Source organism: Glycine soja, chromosome 12 (genome assembly GCF_004193775.1).
Source record: "Glycine soja cultivar W05 chromosome 12, ASM419377v2, whole genome shotgun sequence".
Taxonomy (NCBI): Eukaryota; Viridiplantae; Streptophyta; class Magnoliopsida; order Fabales; family Fabaceae; genus Glycine; species Glycine soja.
Window position 1 is genome coordinate 12,868,598 of NC_041013.1, and position 23,143 is coordinate 12,891,740.

General features: G+C 35.5%; 1 non-coding gene across 1 annotated transcript; it reads right to left on the reverse strand.

Annotated features, from left to right (window-relative positions):
* Positions 1 to 13,264: 13,264 nt before the first annotated feature.
* On the reverse strand, positions 13,265 to 13,371 carry LOC114380650. The gene has a single exon (XR_003659824.1). It is a non-coding gene; the product is annotated as a small nucleolar RNA R71 (small nucleolar RNA).
* Positions 13,372 to 23,143: the final 9,772 nt, after the last annotated feature.

The following is a 23,143-nucleotide window of genomic DNA, read 5'->3' on the forward strand; positions in this document are numbered from 1 at the left end:
TTATGACCTTTATATGATATGATTTGTTAGTCTACTACCTTATACTAAAAGAACTGCCAAAGCGCATACGTGTCAGCTCCACGATTTTCGGCCGGTTTAATTTTTCTCTCTCGTTGAAATCGCATTTAGTTCGTTCCGAATGTTTTTTCTTACGCTGCATTTTGGTTTACTTCCTTTTGTTTCTTCAGTTCGCGCTTCCATCCATTTCTGTTGAACAAATTTTTCAAAATCATGAATTCACGCTTTCTCCTTCTTCCCGTGCTACCTACCTACAATAGCTCTACACGGCTGAGCTACCAAGGATATGAGGTCACGTCGCTGAGTTAGGAAGCTTCTTGACCTTTTGATGTTCAGCAACAAATGAATAAACCAACGCATACTCAAAAGCTACTCATTTCTCTGTTTCCATCTTGTGTATTCATCTTCTCCTCTAGGAAAGCTCCGCTGTGCATCTTCAGCAAGCTCACAAGCTCATTGTCGGAGAGATTTGTGGGTGAGTCAAGCTATTTTTTTGTGTATCGTTTCATGCATGACTCAAGCTTTCATCATTTTCATCTTTTATCAGCCTATGCTTCAATGAATCTATAAAAAGACACAAGGATTTTTGTCATACTCTGCTTTAAAGTTCAAGCATTTTTCTCCTTTCTCATACTTTTTCATTTCAAGTAAGTTTAAATGGTGTTTGTTAAGTATTTAAAACTCTTGAAGTTTTTTTTTAAAACATATTACTATGCAGTTGTGGAGCAAAGTTTAATGGTTGCTGGTAAGGATTTAATGATCTAATAGCAGTATTCCTTTGAGTTTACTGATAATAGAAATCATTTTGAAATTTTGATATAACTATAGTTTTTGTGTTTGTTTGGCACTATTTCGTAGATTGAATTCCATAGCGGAAATAAATGATGACAAGGAAACTTGGAAGGTTGTTGTTTGACTGATAAACATGTGGACTATACCAAGATTACCTAGGTTTAATATCGAGCTAATTTTTATTGACAAGGAGGTTAGGTTACCTGATTTATTCAGTATGGTGTATCCATTGGTTGTTGTAAGTTTTTTTTTTTTCAAACGACATGTTTACAAAAACTAGCTTAAATGAATCACTCAGTATGGTGTATCCATTGGTTGTTGTAAGTTTTTTTCCAAACGACATGTTTACAAAAACTAGCTCAAATGAATCACTGTCAAATATTCATCGTCCAAGGTGATAAAGTTCTAGCTCAAATGAAGAATGTTGATGTTCAAATGGTGAATGTAAATTTTGAAGTTGGAAAAACTTATGTGATTCAGAACTTTGAAGTAAAGAACAATAGTGGTTAGCATAAGACTACACAACATGCTTTTAAAATTAACTTTGTGAAAACAACCAAAATTACGACCCAAGAAATACCTGAAATACTCGAGACTATGTACAATTTCACAATGTTTGATGCCATTGTAAATGGCTCTGCCAGACCTGATTATTTAATAGGTACACTACTACAAAGTTGGTATTCTACGATGCGCTTTCAACGACGGTGATTCCAAAAACCGACGTCGTTTTAGAAGCGATGGCACTTTAGTAAATACCAGATATATTTCAACGACGTTTTTGTTGAAAACAACGTCGAATTCGCATTACATAGATGGGTTTAGTAGACACCGTCGTTGAACTGGATTATTCAAAGACAGGTTTTATAAACATCGTCTTTGAACTGGATTAATTTTCATCTTTTTCCCTCGCGTAGTCGTACTATACTCATTTTGCGCCCTTTGTCTCTCTAAGCTGGTTCTCTTCGTGAAGGCTTTCCACCACTGTCGTGGTTCTTGTCGACGATTATACAGGTCAGGTCGTCGTAGTCCTTCACAGTCATTGTGAAAGGTCATTTTCCATTAGTGTCGGGCATGGGTCCATTTGTGTTTCATTTTCCAGTAACATACCATAACCTTTGTTGCTGGTTTCGTCCATGTTTAATTTTTTCTGATTCAAAAGGTTTTTCAAAGACGTACATAGAGGGTCGAGCTCAATATAATACCTTGTGTTAGAGCTTGTGATTGTATATCAGTTAGTTTGATAGTAGCACTGATGATCTCTTAAACATCTAACAGGAATTTGAATGCTTGAATTTAAATTGTGTAGGAAGTGGTTTGTTGTCATTTGAATGCTTCATTTACACTGTCTTATGTAGTAAAGTGTTTTTTCTAAATAATTTTTTATATCCATGATAGTCCATTTAACTTTTTTTACTGAATCTGGAGAACATGTTAGCCATGCCATTTTGATATGTTCAATTGTCCATTAATTTCTATATGCTTTTTCTTTGATTATTGCTATTTTTTATTCCCATGATGGAGTTCTGGTTATTCAATTCATATGTCTGGCCTTTGTTTGGATTTGACTATTACATGTTTAGATTTGCTTATTTTAGGGGCTCGATTTATTTTGGTCATGAATTTCTGCTAAACCATGTGATGGCATGATGTGCACCTAATTTCTTAGTGGAGTCTTTATTTTACTCTTGGCTGATGCATTTACCAGTTTGCCTTTATTTATTTATTTTTATTTCAAATTAGGTATATAGAAAGTAGAAGAATAGGAGTATGGTAGAAACAATAAAATAAATTCCTATTTGTGTTATAGACTTGTGAATTTAAGTTGCTGATAACTAATTAAACTTGAAAATGTGCAATTTATATTGATTTATACTTGAGATATCTTAGGCAAGTGTATTTATCTGAAATGACAATGGTTGTGATTTGTGAATCTTTGCTTAATTTCATAGGAGCATTGTTTGGGCGTTATTATGACAAGGATTCAAAGGTGTACACCCAATTATCAACTATTTGCTTGATTGTTTGTGTAACCTACGGTCATCATCCGGGGGAGCATCATTTATTTTGTAAGACATGCATGTTTTCTATGTTAATTTATATGTTTGTTTACTTTTTTTTATGATTATGTCAATTTATTATTTAATATATTTCTCTATATTTATAAGTTTGTAGTACTGCAAGTTCTTAATAATCTGGTTAGGGACTTGTGTAACTCCTTGCATTCCTTCTCCTTCTCTTCAATATTTCTAAGGATATAGTCCCTATTTGCTTCTGCTATCTTTTATTTCTCTTGTAGTTCCAAGAGATTTTGCTGGAAATCAATAATCTCATTTTTCATTGTCTCTGTCTTATCGGTCAATCCCTTGAGTTGTTGGTCAATAAATGCCATCACACTTTTGCTTTCTATTTCCCTCTTACTAAAAGAAGAGACTTCCCTTTGAAGTGATACATTATGCTCTACAAGCTCTCTAACTCGTTCACAAAGCCTTTGCTCTTCTAATTGGTACTTCTCAAGCTTAAATGACCAGTCACTTGACCTCTTGTCCAATTCCTTCTCCAATGCTGATTGCATCTCATTCTTTTCTTTTTCTAGTCTATGAGTACGAAACTCCAATTCTATCTTTACACGTCTAAGTTCTTCCCTGGCAGAGATTGTTCCAGAGCCAAGCTTATTTCTCCTCTAGTAGATGTATGATTGTTTGAATCAATGCTGACACATCATGATGTAAACCCATTTGCACAAGGATTGAGGATAGATCTTCAAAGGTTTTTTTTAAAAAAAAACTTGTATGAAATTCAGAAAATGGAATAGATAAGGAGAGAGAAAGTGGTGAGTTTATGGAGGGCTGAATGGAAGGGATTTGGTTCAAAGTCTGAATGTATTTGGATGGAGATTGATGATGATAACGATGGTGTTCAATTGGGATTAAAGGCTGGTTTAAGTTTGGCAATTTTTTTAGGAAAAAAAAGAAACCGTAAATTTGAGTTTAAGCTAAAATTATGGTGGCTGGTTGGGGAAAAATAATTTCTGGGTTTGTTTAGGTTGAATGAAGGTTTATAAGGATGAAGAAGGAGAATGAAGAAGGTGGTTAGAAGAATCACTCCTCCAAAATTGGTGTCACACACAAGGTGGTGTTCCTTGATAAACCAATTTCTTGAATCACTCAAGTAACTAAGGAGATTCACTCTCACACTTTAGAAGGTGATTAAAACTCAATTCAAGGTCTATTTTTTATTAGAAAATGCACAACCCATAAATAGGAATGACATCTAGTTGGTTACAGAAGCGAGAAGATGAAATGATCACCAATAACAACAATTGATGGTGTCATTATACCTAATTAAAACTAGAATTAAGACACCAAACATGTGGAAAAATGTGCAACTCCTGGTCAGCCAAGAGGCAACCACAAGCCTAGAGTTTTCACCTTATTAAACCTTAATTTCTTCAGATTGAAACAAGCCCATAGGTGGTGCAAATCCAAAGAGAATTGACAGTCACTTTAACACAAGTTTGGGTCTTTATTTCAACTAACAAAATGATAATAAAACCACTCAACAAAGGTGGTACCCTGTACTCTTCTTGTAATATGGTGCAATTGACAATCCGAAGCTTCTCCACTTGTAACTTGGGCCTAAATTTAAATAGCATGGTTAATACTTGTTGAAGAGCTTCCTTGGCCTTCTTTGTTCTAGCCCTTGTCATAGGTCCTCCAAGTCCTTCTAAAGGTTCCTTGCCCTTAGTCCTTGCCATGTCCTCATCACTCTCTGCCTCTTCAAAAGGATTTGTCCTCAAATCGGCTTCTCCATCTGCATCAAAAAAAGTTAAGTCAGACACATTAAATGTAGTACTCACATTATACTCACCGAGCAATTCAATCTTGTATGCATTGTCATTTATCCTTTCAAGTACTTGAAATGGACCATCCCCTCTTGGTTGAAGCTTGGATTTCCTTTTCTCGGGAAACCTCTCGTTTCTCATGTGAACCCAAACCCAATCTCCGGGTTGGAAAACAACCTTTTTGCACCACTTGTTTGCTTGTCTAGCATAGCTCTCGTTCCTCTTTTCAATTTGGGCCTTGACTCTTTCATGGAGCTTTTTCATATAGTTTGCTTTGGCTTGTCCTTCCTTATGCTTAAAAACTGAACTATTAGGCATTGACAATAAATCAAGAGGAGTTAGTGGATTGAAACCATAAACAACCTCAAAAGGAGAACAACTAGTGGTGCTATGCACAACCCTATTATAAGCAAATTCAATGTGAGGTAAGCAAACTTCCCAATTTTTAAGATTCTTTTTCAAAACGGTCCTTAGCAAGGTACCCAAAGTCCTATTCACGACCTCCATTTGTCCATCCGTTTGACGGTGACAAGTAGTAGAAAATAGTAACTTAGTACCCAACTTTCCACATAAGGTCCTCCAAAAATGGCTTAGGAACTTGGAGTCCCTATCACTACCAATGCTTCTTTGTAATCCATGGAGTTTCACCACTTCTTTGAAGAAAAAATCCGCCACATGATTAGTATCATCAAATTTCCTACAAGGAATAAAATGAGCCATTTTAGAAAACCTATCAACATCAATAAATATGGAATCCTTACCATTACTTGTTCAAGGCAGCCTTAAAACAAAGTCCATTGATAAATCAATCCATGGAGAATCTAGAATTGGTAAAAACCATGAGGCATTACCTTTGACTTGGCCTTTTTGCAAACAATACAATGCTCACAAAATTTCTGCACATCTTTCTTCATGTTAGGCCAATAAAAATGCTTTTTCAATGTATCTAAGGTCTTTTGGACCCCAAAATGCCCCATCAACCCACCTTCATGGGCTTCACACACAAGCAAGTTTCTAGTAGAACACTTGGGCACACATAATTTATTTTCTTTGAAAAGGTAGCCCTCATATCTATAAAAACCATCTTTAGAAAACTTTTCACAATTTTTGAAGATTTCACCAAAGGTGTCATCTCCTTCATACATTTCTTTCAAGCAATCAAATCCAATCATTTTTGTTTCAAGCATAGAAAGCAAATAGTGCCTCCTTGACAAGGCATCCGCAACAATATTTCCTTTTCCCTTTTTATGTTTAATAACATAAGGGAATTGCTCAAGAAATTCCACCCATTTGGCATGCTTTTTGTTTAGCTTGCCTTGTCCCTTTAAGTATTTTAGGGACTCATGGTCACTATGGATCACAAAATCCTTGGGATAAAGATAGTGTTGCCATGTTTTCAACGCTCTCACTAAGGCATACAACTCTTTATCATAAGTAGAATAGTTAAGGGTAGGACCACTTAATTTTTCACTGAAATAAGCAATTGGATGACCTTCTTGTAACAATACAGCCCCAATCCCAACATTTGAAGAATCACATTCAATTTCAAAAGATTTTGAAAAATTTGGCAAAGCAAGTGTGGGGGCATTGGTTAACTTTTGCTTAAGAGCATTGAAAGCTTTTTCTTATTTCTCCCCCCATTTGAAAACAATTTTTTATTAATTACCTCATTCAAAGGTGCTGCCAAGGTACTAAAATCCTTCACAAATCGCCTATAAAAACTTGCTAGGCCATGAAAACTTCTCACCTCGGTCACACTTTTAGGTGTAGGCCACTCTTGGATAGCCTTACCTTTTCTTCATCAACTTGAATCCCTTTGGAACTCACTACAAAACCAAGAAACACAATATGGTCTTTGCAAAAAATGCATTTTTCAAGGATAGCATACAATTGTTCCTTCCTAAGCACACATAACACCGATTTTAAGTGTGCAACATGCAAATCAAGGGTTGTGCTATAAATAAGGATATCATCAAAGTACACCACCACAAATTTACCAATGAATTCTATCAAAACATGGTTCATTAATCTCATAAAAGTACTTGGTGCATTAGTCAAACTGAAAGGCATAACTAACCATTCATATAATCCATATTTAGTTTTGAAAGCAGTTTTCCATTCATCTCTTTCTTTAATCCTTATTTGATTGTAACCACTTTTCAAATCAATTTTGGAAAAGAAACAAGCACCATGTAATTCATCAAGCAAATAATTAAGTCTAGGTATTGGATACCTATATTTAATGGTAATATTGTTTAAAGCTATACAATCGGAGCACATCCTCCAAGAACCATCTTTTTTGGAACCAAAATTACTGGAACAGCACATGGACTCATGCTATCTCTTACCCATCCCTTACCAATGAGTTCTTCCACTTGTCTTTAGATCTCCTTGGTCTCTTGAGGGTTGCTCCTATAAGCTGGCCTATTAGGCAAAGAAACTCCCGACATGAGATCAATTTGATGCTCAATTCCCCTCAATGGTGGCAACCTACTTGGAACACTTGATGGGAACACATCCTCAAATTCCTGCAAAAGAGTTTTCATACTAGAAGGCAATTCAAAGTTGTCAAAAGTGTTAGTGGTCAAAACATATTTTTTGCAAATCAACAAGTATAGGGGTTGTTTTGAATGAAACAACCCTTTGACCTCTTCTTTTGTAGCTAGAAAATTCTCCCTCACTTCAAGTGTTTCACTCATCTTTTTCCTCTATTGTGTTTCCCTCTTTTTGTCCTCACTTTTTGAACTCTCAAGTGTTTGGTTCTCTTTTTCTTTTTCTCTCTTTCCTTGAAGAATTTTCTCTCTCATTTTTCTTTGATCCTCACACACTTCTTGTGGACTCAATGGTTTGAGCACTATCTTTTTGCCTTGATGCGTGAAAGAGATCTTGTTGGTGAAACCATCATGATTAGCCCTCTTATCAAATTGCCATGGTCTCCCCAAGAGTAAGTGGCTGACATCCATAGGAGCAACATCACAAAGCACCTTATCATTGTACTTTCCAATGGAAATATCAAACTCCACTTGCTTCCTTACTTGCACCTCTCCATCCTCACTAAGCCATTGAAGCTTATACGGCCTATGATGTGGTTTTGTGACTAAATTCAATTTAGACACAAGTCTTGCACTTGCCACATTGGTACAACTCCCTCCATCAATGATCATCATGCAAACTTTTCCATTGATCAAACATATACTGTGGAAAATGTTTTCTCTTTGACTTTCCTCCATAGACTTCAATTGATGGCCAAGTAACCGCCTAATTATCAATAATTCTCCCTCCGGTGTTTTCTCCACTTCCTCCTCATCATCCTCACTCTCTTCTCCCTCTTCAACTTCAGACTCACTAATGTATTCTCCATCTCTAAGAATCATGGCTTTCTTGTTAGGGCACTCATATGCATAATGTCCCAAGCCTTGGCACCAAAAACACTTCACATCTCGGCTCTTTTTTTAGGATTGTTCTTGGAATTTTGAAGGAGTTTTTGATTGTATAGGTGCTGCATTAGAGGTGGTAGCCCTTTTACTCTTGTCCTTCCAACTAGAAGAACCATAATTAGTGGAACTCCTTTTGGCCACATCTTTCCTCTTCAACTGTTGCTCTACTCGGATTGTTTTGTGAAGCAAATCCTCCATTTCAACAAATTCCTGCAACTCAACAACATCATAGATATCACTATTTAAACCACTAAGAAATCTAGCCATAGTTACCTCTTCATCCTCTTCTATCTTGGCTTGAATCATTAGCACCTCCCTTTCTTTATAGTATTCCTTAACGCCTTTGCTACCTTGGGACAACTTTTGAAGTTTGAATTTTAAGTCCCTAGTATAGCTTGCCGGCACATACCGCTTCCTCATGATCCTTTTTCATCTCAACCCAAGTTTCCACCAAAGGCTCCTTATTTGTAGCTCTCTCCCTTTGTAATTTGTTCCACCACACAAGAGCATAATCCGAGAATTCCGCGGCTGCTAGCTTCAATTTTTGGGCCTCCTCATAGGTGTTACATGAGAAGATATGCTCTATCTTGAGCTCCCACTCCAATTATGCTTCCGGATCACTTTTTCCTTTAAATGGAGGAATGTTGAGCTTGACTCCTTCAATTCGGTTTGGCCTTGGACCACCACCATTTCCTCCTCTCCTTTCTTCCTCATGACATTCACGATTCTCTAATCGCTCAATTCTTTCATACAACTCCTCGTTGTTCTCTCTCAATAGTCTTTGCATTTGAGCATTGAGAGCATCCAACAAGAATCTTTGTGCCCCATCCAATTGATGTTCTCCACCACCTGACATATTCAAAATAAAAATAATAATAGTTATAAAGAAAATATAACCTCATCACACTCAAGTGTATCTCTCAAATATGCCTTTTTTTTTCAATTTTGTGCATTTTTGCCTTTTTCCATTCTAGAATTCTCCTTGAGTTCTAAATCAATTCAAGAGAAAGTTTACACAAAGTTCAACCACCAATTTGTGACAAGGAAGAGGCTTAGGGTTAGGCTAACCAAGGCTTAGAACAAGGACAAAAATTCCAGCAACTACACAATGGGATTTTTTTTTTGAAGGAATTAAACTTCAGAATTTGGTAATTCAAACCTTCTAACAACCAATTATATTACCTTCAAGAATTTTTGAAAGCTATTATAGCATGAACCATTCAGCCCAATTTTTTTTTAAAACAAGTTTCTGCCTTTTTTTTAACAAGAAATTAAAGGCCTAATTTTTGCAATGGTTCATCCTCAATAAAAAATAGCATGAACAAGGTAATATAAAATGGCAAAGAAGAAATTAGAAGGATGTTACCAAGAAATTTCAGCCCAAGAAGTCTTGAAAAACCCTTGAATCGGAGCTCTAATACCAAAATGATGTAAACACATTTGCACAAGGGTTGAGGATGAATCTTCAAAGGTTTTTTTTTTTTAAAAAAAAAACTTCTATGAAATTCAGAAAATGGAATGGATAAGGAGAGAGAAAGTGGCGAGTTTATGGAGGGCTGAATGGAAGGGATTTGGTTCAAAGTCTGAATGTATTTGGATGGAGATTTATGATGATAACGGTGGTGTTCAAGTGGGATTAAAGGTTGGTTTAAGTTTGACAATTTTTTTAGAAAAAAAAAGAAACCGTAAATTTGAGTTTGAGGTAAAATTATGGTGGTTGGTTGGGGAAAAACAATTTCTGGGTTTTTTTAGGTCGAATGAAGGTTTAGAAGGATGAAGAAGGAGAATGAAGAAGGAGGTTGGAAGAATCACTCCTCCAAAATTGGTGTCACACACAAGGTGGTGTTCCTTGATAAACCAATTTCTTGAATCACTCAAGTAACTAAGGAAATTCACTCTCACACTTCAGAAGGTGATTAAAACTCAATTCAAGGTAAGTTTTTTTTATTAGAAAATGCGCAGCCCATAAATAGGAATGACATCAAGTTGGTTACAAAAGTGAGAAGATGAAATGAGCACCAATAACAACAATTGATGGTGTCATTATACCTAATTAAAACTAGACTTAAGATACAAAACATGTGGAAAAATGCACAACTCCTGGTCAGCCAAGAGGCAGCCACAAGCCTAGAGTTTCCACCTTATTAAACCTTAATTTCGTTAAATTAAAACAAGCTCATAGGTGGTGCAAATCCAAAGAGAATTGACAACCACTTTAACACAAGTTTGGGCCTTTATTTCAACTAACAAAATGCTAATAAAACCACTTAACAAAGGTGACACCCTTTACTCTTCTTGGAACATGGTGCAATTGACAATCCGAAGCTTTTCCACTTGTAACTTGGGCCTAAATTCAAATAGCATGGTTAACACTTGTTGAAGAGCTTCCTTGGCCTTTTTTGTTCTAGCCCTTGTCATAAGTCCTCCAAGTCCTTTTAAAGGTTCCTTCCCTTAGTCCTTGCCATGTCCTCATCACATCATAACCACCATCAAGAAAAAAGCTATCTCGTTCCAGTTTCTTTGAGAGAAGAATAACCCTCTCCTCAGCCTCATTTGATCTTCTCATTAGTTCTGCATCTGCATCCTCTTCAGGTTCATCATAGCTTAAACCCTCAAAATTGCCATCCATGCCATGATAACCCTCAAAATATTAAAACTAGATATAACGTAAGTACTGATGTGCCATTATTTTCTCCTATTTCTTAACCCTTTTTGCACCATTTTAAGTACTGATTAATCTTAATTGTCAAATTAATTAGGCAGTTTTATTATTTGGGCCCATTAAGCTAATTTGATGTTTTTAATCTAATTTCAGGAATTAATGAAGCATTGGGCTTGAATCCAGAATTGAGCTTGGACTTGAAGAGGGCAGACTATTTTATTCTACAAAATTTTATCTTATCTAGACTTTATCTTATCTAGATATTATTTAGATTTGATCTCATCTAGATATTATTTCATCTAGATCTTATCTTATCTAGATTTGATTTTATTTTATTTATGGGCTGAGATTTAAAACAAATTTGTAAGCTTTGGAGCTGGAAAACTATATAACAGCACCAAGGTTCTAGTTTAGGCCCTTCTCTTCTCTTTCTGCTTTATTTTTCGTTTTTGCAATTCCAGTTTTGACTTTTAGTTTTAGCAATAAAATTTTGTTCTTCCATAAAATTTCATTCTCTATTGATTAATGGAAGGCTAAGTCCTCAGCGTTGTTTTCTCTTGAGGATCAAGCACAGTTCTCTGTGAGGTTCTATTATTACTGTTAAATTTTGTTCAGTTTTTCCTCTTCACTAATTACTCTTATTTTGTTGCTATTAATTCAGGCATGCTTAGTGCTTGATTAATTGTCTTTGCACTTAATTCACGTTCATGCTTAATGATCGTTTATGATTAATTGGTGTATGTGTTGCTTAATCACATAATGAATGCCTTATGTTAAATTTCGCTTAGTAATTTAATTTAGGGTTTGATTAAGTGGTTGAACTGATAAAGGATAAACTCTTGTAACCTAGGATAAGAGACTTGCTTGTGAATCAAGGGGAAACAACATGTTTTAATTCTGATATTTTCTAATTCACATCTATTTGCTGTTTAATTTACAAAAGCAAACAACCCTCCCCCTCAATTCGTTACTATTTTCCTACTATCTGTTATGAACGTTTGGTTGACCATTGCTCGTTGGGAGATGACCTATGATCACTTCCTAGATACTGCATTTTTAATGTTTATTTGATTCGAGTACAGCCTCGATCAAATTTGGCATTGTTGCCGGGGAGCAGTGTCCAAAGGTTCATAATAGCTAGTAATTCGTGTTTTATGTTTAGTTGTTTTATGCTTTCGTGTGTTGTGTTAGTGTTGTGTTAGTATTATGTTAGTATTGTTTAGTACTTTGTTATTTTGTTTATTGTGTGTTCTGTTTTAGTTTTTCTGTTCAGCGCTTCCCCTGTTTCAGTTTTGGTGTTTTGCTGTGAATAGTGTTTTGCGACGGATTTAGCGACCACTTTTGCTGAATAGATCACTTGCTGGAAAACAGGGTAGTAGTGGAAATCCCTTAGCGACGGATTTTAGAGACCACCCTTGCTGAATTAATTGGGATTTTTTGTTTTGGTAGCTATAGTTGTTATTTTTGGTTGAATTTTTTTGTGGTCACTTCTTTTGATCCATATTTTGTGGGAAAAATAGCTGGAGCCCTTAGTTTGGTAAGATTTTAAAGTTCCAAAAAAGTAGCAAATTTGATTTTTGTCAAAACTTCAAACGGCCATAACTTTTGCTCCGGTTATCAAAATCGCAATTATTATATATGTATTTGGGGTAGAAAAAAAATTTCCCAAGCTGTGGCAGCCGACCTATGGCTGGCATAGGCCGGCTGAGTTCTCCTTTTTCCAAAAAATTGCGATTCTGTCAAAAGTTTTTTATTTTCTAAGTATTATTCTCTTATTTTTCTTAACTTGTCATTTTTAGCTTCTATAGTTAGACTTTGAATTTCTGTTTGAAATTTTTTGTGCTATCTTCTCATCATTTTATAAGGTTGCTCACAAAATTTCAAGTCATTTGGATATCATTTGAGGGTAGCTGTAGTTCAAACATATACTGTTACTTGCATAAGAAGACAACTAGTTGTGCATGTTGAATATAGTGTATGACTAGAGGCAATCCATCTGACTTACAACCCTTTGATCCTGAGATAGATAGGACATTTCATAGATTAGTTCGACATCATTTAGTACCTTTTGAGCATCCTGAGCATTCTGTTATTGGTGATTTTGAGCATTATAGTTTTGAACATTCTGAGAACATGGCACAACCTCCACCCCGTGAGAGGACTCTAAGGGAAATGGCTACACCTGATTTCACCTACGAAAGCTTGTGCATCCAATACCCTGATGAGGATGTCCCATATGTTCTTAAAACTGGACTGCTCCATTTGCTTCCAAAGTTTCATGGCCTTGCAGGTGAAGACCCACACAAGCATCTGAAAGAATTCCATATTGTCTGCTCCACCATGAAACCACCAGATGTCCAGGAGGATCACATATTTCTGAAGGCCTTTCCTCATTCTTTAGAGGGAGTGGCAAAGGACTGGCTATATTACTTTGCTCCAAGGTCCATCACGAGGTGGGATGACCTCAAGGGAGTATTCTTAGAAAAATTTTTCCCTGCTTCCAGGACCACGACCATCAGAAAGGATATTTAAGGTATTAGACAACTCAGTGGAGAGAGCCTATATGAATACTGGGAGAGATTTAAAAAATTATGTGCCAGTTGCCCTCACCACCAGATTTCAGAGCAGCTTCTTCTCCAATATTTTTATGAAGGACTTAGTAACATGGAGAGAAGTATGATAGATGCTGCCAGTGGTGGAGCCCTTGGAGACATGACCCCTGCTGAAGCCAGAAATTTAATTGAGAAGATGGCTTCCAACTCCCAACAATTTAGTGCCAGAAATGATGCTATTGTCATTAGAGGAGTGCATGAAGTAGCCACGAATTTATCTTCATCAGGTGAGACTAAGAAGCTTGAAGGTAAACTAGATGCCTTGGTTAACCTTGTAACCCAACTGGCCATGAATAAAAAATCTGTACCTGTCGCCAGACTCTGTGGTTTATGCTCCTCTGCCGACCATCACATAGACCTTTGCCCTTATGTGCAACAATTTGAAGCAATTGAACAGCCTGAAGCTTATGCTGCAAACATCTACAACAGACCTCCTCAACCTTAGCAGCAAAATCAGCCACAACAGAACAATTATGACCTCTCCAGCAACAGGTACAATCCCGGGTGAAGGAATCATCCCAACCTTAGATGGTCGAATCCTTCACAACAACAACAACAACAACAACAACCTTATTTTCAAAATGTTGCTGGCCCAAGCAGACCATACGTTCCTCCACCAATCCAGCAGCAACAACAGCAACAGCCCCAGAAACAACAAACAGTTGAGGCCCCTCCGCAACCTTCACTTGAAGAACTTGTGAGGCAAATGACTATGCAAAACGTGCAGTTTCAACAAGAGACCAGAGCCTCCCTTCAGAGCTTAACTAAGCAGATGGGACAATTGGCTACACAGTTAAATCAACAACAGTCCCAGAATTCTGACCGATTACCTTCTCAATCTGTCCAAAATCCAAAAAATGTGAGTGTCATTGCATTGAGGTCGGGAAAGCAGTGTCAAGGACCTCAACCAGTAGCATCTTCCTCATCCGCAAATGAACCTGCCCAACTTCACTCTACTCCAGAAAAAGATGATGACAAAAATTTAAAGAGTAAGTTACCTAACAATTTCTATGCAGGTGAATCTTCCACTGGTAATTCTTATTTACAGAAGCAGCATATCCCTCTTCCATTCCCTCCAAGAGCAATTTCCAACAAAAAAATGGAAGAGGCAGAGAAGGAGATCTCGGAAACATTTAGAAAAGTAGAGGTAAACATACCTTTGCTGGATGCAATATAGCAAATTCCAAGATATGCTAAATTCTTGAAGGAGCTGTGCACTAATAAGTGGAAGCTTAAAGGAAGTGAAAGAATTAGTATGGGCAGAAATGTCTCCGCATTGATTGGTAAATCTGTTCCCCAAATCCCTGAAAAATGTAAAGATCCAAGTACATTCAACATACCTTGTATTATAGGGAATAGTAAGTTTGACAATGCCATGCTAGATTTAGGAGCTTCTGTTAGTGTGATGCCTCTGTCTATTTTTAATTCTCTATCTCTTGGTCCCTTGCAGTCAACTGATGTGGTAATTCATTTAGCTAATAGAAGTGTTGCCTATCCTGCTGGTTTCATAGAGGATGTCCTAGTTAGAGTTGGTGAACTGATTTTCCCTGTTGATTTTTATATTTTGAATATGGAGGAGGGATATTCTAAAGGATCAGTTCCCATCATTCTAGGCAGACCTTTTATGAAAACTACTAGAACTAAGAGAGATGTATATGCAGGAACATTATCTATGGAGTTTGGTGATATAACTGTTCATTTTAACATTCTTGATGCTATGAAACACCCATCTGAAGATCTTTCTGTATTTTGTGTTGAAATAATTGACCATATTGTTGATGAATACATGACTGATCTTCGTTCTAATATGCATGCCTGTCACTCTTCATGCATTGAATATGAATTTGTACTTGATCATATGTCTGAATTTGATGCTGAGAGTGAATCTAAATTTGATATTGATTACATGTCTGATGTTTTACCTCTTGAGATTGATTTTATAAGATCAGATTGAAATAACCATGTTTCAGGAAGTACACATACTTATGACTTTCTTTATGAGGTACAGGCTGAGAAACCATTTCTTTCTACCACTATCCAGCCGGTCATACCATAATTGAAGCCTCTACCATCAAATTTAAAATATGCTTACTTGGATGATAGCAAAAGGTTTCCAGTAATTATATCTGCCTCCCTTGCTGATGAGCAAGAGGAGAAGCTATTATCAGTTCTCAAGAAGCATAAGAAGGCTATAGGCTGGACCTTGGCGGACATTCCTGGTATTAGCCCATCCACATGTATGCATCGAATAAATTTAGAGGATGGGGCTAAACCAGTAAGACAGCCATAGAGAAGACTCAACCCGGTAATTCTTGATGTAGTGAAGAAGGAGGTAACCAAGCTTTTGCAAGCTGGAATCATTTATCCTATCTCCCAAAGTCAATGAGTGAGTCCCATCCAGGTAGTTCCGAAGAAAACCGGCCTCATCGTGATAAAAAATGAGAATAGTTGATTCCTACTCGGGTGCAGAACAGTTGGAGAGTCTGCATTGACTATAGGAGGCTGAACCAGGTTACCAAAAAGGACCATTTTCCCCTGCCATTCATTGACCAGATGCTTGAACGCCTGGCAGGTAAATCTCACTACTATTTCCTTGATGGTTTTTCTGGTTATATGCAAATCACTATTGCTCTTGAGGATCAGGAAAAGACCACATTCACCTACCCCTTCGACACTTTTGCCTATAGGAGGATGCCTTTCAGCCTGTGCAATGCCCCTGGTACATTCCAGCGGTGCATGATTAGTATTTTTAGTGATTTTTTAGAAAATTGCGTAGAGGTGTTTATGGATGATTTCACTGTATATGGATCCTCTTTTGATATTTGTTTGGATAGTCTGGAAAAGGTTTTGAATAGATGCACTGAAACTAACCTTGTTCTAAATTTTGAAAAATGTCATTTTATGGTTGCGCAAGGTATAGTTTTAGGCCACATTATTTCCAAAAAGGGCATTGAAGTAGATCCTGCAAAAATTTCTGTTATTTCACAATTGCCTTACCCCTCTTGCGTGCGAGAGGTGCGATCTTTTCTTGGTCATGCAGGATTCTACAGGCGCTTTATAAGAGATTTTAGCAAAGTAGCCCTTCCACTATCCAACTTGTTGCAAAAGGAGGTGGAGTTTGACTTTAATGATAAATGCAAAAAGGTCTTTCATTGCCTCAAAAGAGAACTGACTACCACCCCTATCATTCAAGCACCTGATTGGACAACCCCATTTGAGCTAATGTGCGATGCATCCAATTACACATTGGGGTTGTCCTTGCTAAAAAGATCTCCTTACTTCAGCGTACTTCTTTTCCACCATGACTTAGGGAGTTTTTCTTTTCCTATCTCCTCCTTTACTTTTATTACATTTGTCCGATTCTATTTGATGGTTTAATTGCTTTTAATCTTTTAATTGTGCTACATTGAGGACAATGTGTTGTTTAAGTATGGGGGGGAGTGTTCTTTGGTTTTGGTTTAGTAATTTTTTTAGTTAGGTTGTGTTAAATTTGTTAGTTTTGTTGGGTTTCTAGTTGAATATTTTAGGTCAATTTTGTTTGCATGTACAACTTTGCATATTTTTCTTTGAATTATAGGATATGTTCAAGAAATGGGTAATTGTTCTGAAAATAAAAGTCTCTTGACATTTTGTGATTTGAAATCCTTGTTTTTCCTCTACATGTCATGATATTTTTGAAAGCTCAATTTGAAAGTGATAAGTTTACCTTTGTGAGAATTTGAGCCATCCATCATCATAATCTTTTGGTGTGTTTTGCCCCATTGATTGCTTGCATAATAGCCTTGGCTTGATTCTTGTTGATGCTTCCTAATTCACATGCATATTTGGAAATGATTTAGGCAATTTTGTTCTTATAAGCTTCTAGCCAAATAGACTTACCTTGAATTAATTCCTTTGATAGCCCCTTTGAGCCTATGTTCCCCTTTCTTTGTTTTGAAGCTCATTACAAGCCTTAAGTGAAAAACCATGATACCACCTTACCCTTAAGGAATTTTGGAGCTTTGGAATTGTTTTGGGAATAAGTGTGTGTGTGTGTGTGGGGGGGGGGGGGGTATGTTTCATTGGAAGATATGATTTTTGGCCATGCTTAATGTTTTATTTTGGCCATGCTTGATGTATATATATATATTGCCTAGTTCTTGCTTTAATCTTCAAATTCATACTGTTTAAAAAAAATGAAAAAAAAAATTCAATTGCTGCAAATTCGTACTGTTCAAAAAAAAAAAAAGAGAAGAAGAAAAGAAGTGAAGTTGAATAAATGAGGTCTTGTTATGAGGACTTGATTTGGGAGCCTTGGTTGATTTTGTTGATATTAGAGGGTTTGAGTTTACTACTTGTGCTTAATTTCCACTTATTCCCCATTACTCCTCTATTCCTTTGGGATTTAGCTACTTATTCCATATTTTTTCCCCTACCCTGTCCTTGGTCCCATTACAACCTTTAAAGACCTTTTGATCCTCATGTGCATGTGTTTGTCAAGTTGTTTGTCAATTTTAGAATTTTGCCAAGTCTATGTGGTGTTTGTTTTCATGGGTGCTTCGAGAGTAAACAGTAGCCTAGACACTTGAGAGCTAGAGTGTATATCTTGTGAGGCTCTATCACTTTTCATTCTTGAGCTGATTAACTATTTTGCCATGATTGGGTTGCTTGGATGATTTTCATGAATGTCTTGACTCTTTGGATCTCTTCATGTTAGATGTTACCCATTCCTTTCATTCCTTGATGTTTATTGAGAAATATGTAAATGTTTTTGTTTGTCTCTCTTTGATATCCTTGGATTTTGTTCTTTCTTTCATTTTGCCCAGGAGTGCAAAAGGCTAAGTATGGGGGTTTTTTGATGTGCCATTATTTTCTCCTATTTCTTAACCCTTTTTGCACCATTTTTAGTACTGATTAATCTTAATTGTCAAATTAATTAGGCAGTTTTATTATTTGGGCCCATTAAGCTAATTTGATGTTTTTAATCTAATTTCAGGAATTAATGAAGTATTGGGCTTGAATCCAGAATTGGGCTTGGACTTGAAGAGGGCAAACTATTTTATTCTACAAAATTTTATCTTATCTAGACTTTATCTTATCTAGATATTATTTAGATTTGATCTCATCTAGATATTATTTCATCTAGATCTTATCTTATCTTATCTAGATTTGATTTGATTTTATTTATGAGCTTGGATTTAAAACAAATTTGTAAGCTTTGGGGCTGGAAAACTATATAACAGCACCAAGGTTCTAGTTTAGGCCCTTCTCTTCTCTTTCTGCTTTATTTTTCGTTTTTGCAATTCCAATTTTGACTTTTAGTTTTAGCAATAAAATTTTGTTCTTCAATAAAATTTCATTCTCTATTGATTAATGGAAGGCTAAGTCCCCAGCGTTGTTTTCTCTTGAGGATCAAGCACAGTTCTCTTTGAGGTTCTATTATTACTGTTAAATTCTGTTCAGTTTTTCCTCTTCACTAATTACTCTGATTTTGTTGCTATTAATTCATGCATGCTTAGTGCTTGATTAATTGTCTTTGCGCTTAATTCACGTTCATGCTTAATGATCATTTATGATTAATTGGTGTATGTGTTGCTTAATCACATAATGAATGCCTTATGTTAAATTTCGCTTAGTAATTTAATTTAGGGTTGGATTAAGTGGTTGAACTGATAACGGATAAACTCTTGTAACCTAGGATGAGAGACTTGCTTGTGAATCAAGGGGAAGCAACATGTTTTAATTCTGATATTTTCTAATTCACATCTATTCGCTGTTTAATTTACAAAAGCAAACAACCCCCCCCCCCCGAATTCGTTACTATTTTCCTACTATCTGTTATGAACGTTTGGTTGACCATTGCTCGTTGGGAGACGACCTAGGATCATTTCCTAGATACTACATTTTTAATGTTTATTTGATTCGGGTACGGCCTCGATCAAGTACCGTCCTTGAAAGCAACCTTTCGAAGATGGTGCTTACGTAAGCACCACCTTAGAAGGTATGGTTTTTCTAAGACGGTGTTTCCAGAACCGTCGTCGAAAGTGTTTAACTTTCAAAGACGGTCATGCACCGTCGTTGTATGTTGTTTTTGACTGTCGTAGAATACCAACTTTGTAGTAGTGGTACAATTTTTTTAAAATTGAAGAATTGATTTGATTAACATGTTAATGTTATGTTTTTAATTTTGGGTTTTTCTTGAAGATGTTATTGGTGAGGTTGTTGAAATTGGTCAATGAAATCTGCATGGCAAGCCAAAGAAAGTGGTTTTCACAATGAAAAATGAATGATATTCATTAGTTTTATGCTAAGAACCAAAAATTTGATTTGTTAATGTTACCTGCATTTGTAACTGACAGTAACATTCATTAGTTTATTATTATAAGAATAATAAGTTGTTAGTAACATTTATTAGTTTCAGAAGTTTTTTTAATGTTACATGTATTTAATGTGACATAGTGGAAGTATTATCAGTTATACTTTATGGGAGGCATTTGCTATGAAGCTTAATGAATGTTTGGATAACCATGTTACTAGGCCTGTGGTGTTGTTGCTGTATATGGCTAAAATCAAAGAACCTAGAGGTTATTCGTTTTGAACATTCAATTTAAATGTTTGATTAGCCAATGATTAATGTAATGATTGTTTCATTTAATACAGACACTTATCCTATATCAATACATAATTCAATTTATGGTTCCTAGATATTTGTGAATAGCAACATCAAGGAGATTGTGTTCAATGTATGGTTCCCAGATTTTTGTGAATAGTGACATCAAGGAGATTGTGGACTTCAAGGATCGGTTATCTACTTCATGCGAATGAATATGTTATGATGTAGTTATGCATACTTACAGTTTACTTATAATTACATTTGTTTCTTTATTTTAGTATGGATCCAAGTCAACTAACAATGATTCGTTGTACTCAAAGAGGAAGCCAAATTTTGGGTTATTCACTGTATTTTGTTGGAGATCACTTTCTGCATAATGCAAAAATGATATATTTTGATGGAGTTAGCTAAGTAAAAAAGTTTTGAATTAATTTTGATACATTATTTGGTTTCGACTTAGCATCATATCAACAATTGAATGTTAACACAAATGTTGTATTCACTTACGATTTCATGTCATTACTATGTTGTAGGAGTGTGTGTGTGTGACTGTGACTACTATACCAAAATTGTTGGTAGCCATGGTTGAATTTATGATGTTTGTCCCAAATGTAATGAGAAGGTTGATGGAGAGGCTTTGCCTATTTTATGTGTTGGTTGTGGAAATGAAAGTGCAAGTACGATACCAAAGTAAGTTGAACATGTAGGATGTCTAAATAGTAAATTTCATAGAATCAGTGTTATTATCATTGTGTATAGTTTTTAATTCATCAAGTTTTGCCATAGTTTCATGTAGATGTTAGAGTGGCTTAGCCTTGTGAATCTGTCATTTTTACACTCTAGGATTGGGAATGTTATGCTTTGATAAATGAGACTATAGCTGATATTAAGTAGAGAATTATTGATGAGGTGAAGCATATTATATCTACCATGATGTGTGAATATTCCTTTTGTACACATAATATTGTAGAGCTACGTTAATGGTGTCATATTTATAATTACATAGGAAGGGGTTTTTGATCCAAGAGATATACCGGAAGCTCTTGATCATGTATTGGGAAAAAGGTTGGCCTTCAGGTTCAAGGTAGTCCCTGGCAATACACGCCATTCTGTTTCTCAATTATCTTAAGACGAGGCATTAATCAGTTCTATTGTTGCTAAGCTTCCTACCTTTGTCCTTCAGGTAAGGTTCAATGAGTTATTGGCTATTTAAGATTTAGTGCACTAGTTACTAATTGGGTTGATTAATATATTTCTAAAGATGAAGATGAGTCATCTATGTCGTCGGTGCATGAGAATAATAATGTTTTTGACAGTGTAAGTTATTTTTTGTTACTCATTTGGGTTGATTGTTATTTAATCAACCAGGAATGGTGTATGATTAATTGATTCCAATTCATATTTTGATGCAACAATGCTTCTCTGTCATTGCTAAGTCTGATCCACTTTTACCAGGATCCATTACACGAGCTAAGCCCAATTTCATCCTATCTGTTACTCAATGGGATGATATACCATTTGAAGATTTATCATCGATACAACTATCCTCAACCAGGGTGATCAAACATATCAAGACTGAGTGATGATGATGAAGCACTGTTGAAGAGCTTTTTTTGTTTGTTATGTGGCAAACTAGTATTTGGATGAATGTATTAAGTACTTTGGTTAATCTGAACATTTTATCACACATGTCTTGTGATAATCTAATAAAATGACAAACAAAACATTTGTGGATTGTGTTGATAACTTCATGCAATGTTTAATATTAATGAGTTAAGTACATGTGTTGTTAATTTAAACTCAATCTAAATTTGTGTTAAATGATGTGCTATGTTAAATACTATGTACTTAATTTCATTATTTTCTTTTAAAAATCATTAGTTAATCAACAATTAGATCAAAATTTGAAAAACTAACTATTGTCTGTCATTTAGGTAAAAGGTAAACTATCTAGATAACAATATAATGTTAATAGACTGTTCAAGTTAGATTCAAACATATAATAAATGTTGTTCACAAACTTTATTTAGATACAATTTTTAAAGTGAATAACTTAGCAATTTAAAGTGAGGTACTAACAATTTCCATTGATATCTTATTTAGAATCAAATATAATAAAGATATGGTTCAACAAATGTGACGTGAAGCCTGTTACAATTTCCATTGCTAACCTATTTAGATACAATAATGAAAAGTAAGTAGCATAATGAACCAATACTTTATTTATTTCGGTGGTAATAACATTGGGTAATGAATGACATATCGTGATTGTCAATTTCACATGGCTCAATGGTGTTGATATTTGGCAGTAACAACTATTGATTGACAAAGTACACATGTCATTCTTAAAATCTTATGTTTTGGATGCCTATATATTCAAACAATGTCATTTAATAGAGCCTACTAACTTTTGTCATTAGGAAATGATAGGCCACACTCTCGAGCACGTGTTAGGAAATGACAATCCACACTATCATTCTTACCAAAGGTTAATATGCTGAAGGAAATTGAAATCTAGCAAGCACACGTTCGAGCAAGTGCTGATAAAATTCGAGTAATAACAGTGGTAATTGGAACAGTAAACATGTATAAACTTGTTCTGCTTTGACCCATCCAATACAATGTCCATGGATTTATATGAGTGTTTGCCATCCTCATTGTTGTATTTCAGCATCTCATTTCATATTTGTATGCAAAATGACACTTTTAGAATTCATATTAATCCTAGTCAAATCTATAAGTCCTTCTATAACCTGTTGGGCTGTAAAGGCTCAAGTCAGTAAGCTATGGAAAACTGTTGACCACGTTAATGGAAGGGCAATTGGCAAGTTTGAAATGATTTTGCTTGACAATGAGGTAGGAAATTATTATGTTTATATGTAATCTATTTAAGTTGAGAAGTTGATATTTATTTTGTGTCTAACTGGAACCTTTATATTTATTTGGAATAAGGGTGATCAAATACAAACATGTGTTAGACAAGATATTTGGAATATGCTTTGTTTAAATATGGAAGAAGGAAAGTTGTATATTTTGCAGAATGTTAGCATTATGAAGAATGGTATTGAATTACGATTAGCAAATCATGAATATAAGCCTGAACTAACAAGATTCTTTGTGGTTACCTCAATGCTATATGAATCATTGAGTTAACTATCTTACCTAAAATTAGTTCCATTTGAAGCC